The sequence below is a fragment of the Cariama cristata genome, unplaced genomic scaffold (assembly GCF_000690535.1).
Source record: "Cariama cristata isolate BGI_N322 unplaced genomic scaffold, ASM69053v1 scaffold5240, whole genome shotgun sequence".
In the NCBI taxonomy this organism is placed as follows: domain Eukaryota; kingdom Metazoa; phylum Chordata; class Aves; order Cariamiformes; family Cariamidae; genus Cariama; species Cariama cristata.
Genome location: NW_009595130.1, coordinates 1 through 2845, shown reverse-complemented (window position 1 = coordinate 2845; position 2845 = coordinate 1).

Here is a 2845-nt window from a genome sequence, read left to right as displayed (position 1 = left end):
CCCCCCCCCCCCCCCCCTTCTGAGAAAGATTATTCATAACTTTCTAGGGATGCAGTTGGAGTTTTAAGCTAGGTATAAATAAAGAGTTTTATACAGTATCTTTAAAGAGCTTAGAAACCTAAACTAACTTAGACATAGTAATGTCCCCTCTCCACAGGTGTCCCCATTGACCATGGCAGAGAACCCGAAGGGAAAGGGATAGGATGGTACGTTAAGAAAAATAAAAGCTCTTTTTTTCCTCATGTTTTATGGATTTTTAATTTCAGAGCAGAGTGTGCCAGCATCTCTCTAGCGTCCTCGCATCTCTCTAGCGTCCTCCTTAAAGTACAGGGTTTGAGATTAGTGACAAGTATTTCCCCAGCCTTCAGACATCTCCCAGACCTGCATCTTCATCTGCTAGTCCTGCTCCCAACATTTTCCAAAGATTTGCTCCACCAGTAAGTCATCCCCACCCCCCTTTCTATTTTCTTCCTTGGAATATCATGAAGAACAGAATTGTCTGTGTTGGTTTTTTTTATTATCCTTCTGCCCAGCTGGCCCTAGCTAATATCAGCCCAGAATCTAACTGTAATGGCTAAAGAGACTTATCTGAGCCCCCCTCTTCTCATCTCTTTCCTACCCTAGACACACTACTTAAGCTTTACAAAGACACTAACCTCTTTCCTCCCACCTATATGACTTGAAAATGGTCAAATGTGTTGGAGAAACTGGGTTATTGCTAGATACAAGTTATTGCAGTCCCTTTGGTGTAAATGCCATCAGAACTACAATACTTCCTGTTGAAAAAGGTCCCCCTTCTTTCTCTTTTAACCCCTCCATTCCTTCCCCCAACAGAATAAAACACTAGAATTTATTTATACGTATTTGATGTTGTAGGTCTAGGTGAAAAAGTAATTGTTTCACTGCTCTATTTATATATTATGTCTGAATTATTCTGTGCAGGAAAGGCCAAGAAATGCATGTGAGCTTCATTCCATTCCTCACCTTTGCGTGACTGACAGCTGCAGTGGGCAAGACTCTCTTTCACTTGATGGAGTTTTGTGTGATGGAAAGCAGTTTTAGAGCCCGAATTTCTATGGTGCAATATCCTTCTTCTCTGGCATATGTTTTTGTTTGTTTAAAGCTAGTACAAGGTTAGTGTGGTTTGTGGTGCTCAGGAGTCAAAAGGAAAGCCTCTGATCCTCAAGGTGCCGAAATGCCAAGGGTGCTGGTACACTGATACAAATTCAGCTTGGGGAAGAGGAGAATGGAGATGTATAGAATGTGGATAAGGTTTATAGGGGGATACTTTTGCTTCGCGTCTCCACTGCTGAAGGGTCTGGCCCTAATGATTTATTCCTTTGTGAGTTGCCTTTGCTTTGACTGGAAATGAGCTACCAAATTGCAGGCTTCCTCTGCTAGGAAAGGTGCAGTGTGCAGTGGAAGGGAGAAGTGGAATCCGTATTTTCAGCAACAATGGGTGAAGCAGAAATATTCAGAGGCTGACTTTGACTTTGCTGCTTTTTGTTCAGCTAAAGGTCTGAAGCATGTGTGTAATTAGTTCTCTTATACACAGTGATTCACAGCCTAGCAGCTGCGTTCAGTGCTGCTTTCCTCTCCACTTCAGCCTGCTTTTAGCTCTTAATTAAAAAAAAAAATGTAAGTTAGAAAAAAAGGAGGAAACAAAGTTTCTCCAGTATATTTTCAAACAGCAAGTGGAAGCAGCACAGTCACCAGTGAAACAGATATTATTGTTGATCTTCCATAATTCGCCCCTGGCTCTGCCATGTGACAGCTGTACAGTCCTCAGTAACTCTGGATGTGTTTGCAGCCCATTGACCTCCCATACGTGTTTGTGTTCATGCAGAGGCACTCCATTTAACAGTTTCCTTGCAAGAATGCTGCAAAGCTACAAGCTGCTCTGTGGTTCCTGTGTATTTATAGATATATATTAAAAAAACTGAGCCTAGCATTTTTGCTGTGTTTCCCCTTTTGGCAGGCTACTATGTTCACGGTCAAGCAAGCATCACTGCATGCCAACATCATGTTCTGTTGCATTTTGTTAACCTTCTGTCTTTGCTTCTGGCTGGTTAAGCGCAGGTTAATTCCTTGTAGCACAGGTTATTTTTGACGTCCAGCAGCCCAGTTTCCTTGTAAGAAAGATGCATTTGTGAATAAGAATTTACAACATGCATCAGGTCCATTGACAGAAAAAGTATATTTTGCCGAAGTAGTGGAACTGCTGACTGAAGAGACAGCAGCAGTTCAACTACTTGTTTTTTCTTTATTTTAATCCAAAGATCACCAGATTTTCCTAGTGGCCATAGACACACACCCCCCACCTTGGGTTTAATGGCTCATCCTAGCTCCTCAAGATGTCTGCAGCCACAACCTTGACCGTTCCCCTGGGAATCACAGCAGCAGCAGTGAGGCGCTCACCCTTTAGCATGTCTTGAGGCGTTGTCCTTAGCTGGAATCCTTCCTCTGGTTCTGTATAAATTGCATTTGTTGTTTCTCATGGGGATATTGTACTCCTTAAAGCTTTTAACCTCATGACCTGTATAGTAAATTTTTTTTGGCCTTTCCTCTCTTTGTCTTTTCATGTAGACCAGATATTTGAAAGGGCAGACGATGGATAATTGTGTAACGTGCAACCTGTTTATATTTTTTGGAAACTTTTACTTGGACCGGAACTCGAATCACGGAATCACCAGGCCAGTTGCGGCACACTCTTTATTGCCCTTTTTCCTCGTTTCAGTACCTATTGTTTCTCCTTTCAAATATGTGATTGTATTAGCTCTTTCCATATGAAAGAATTCTCCTTATTTAAATAAAAAAATTTAAAAAAATAAAGCAGATTATGCTT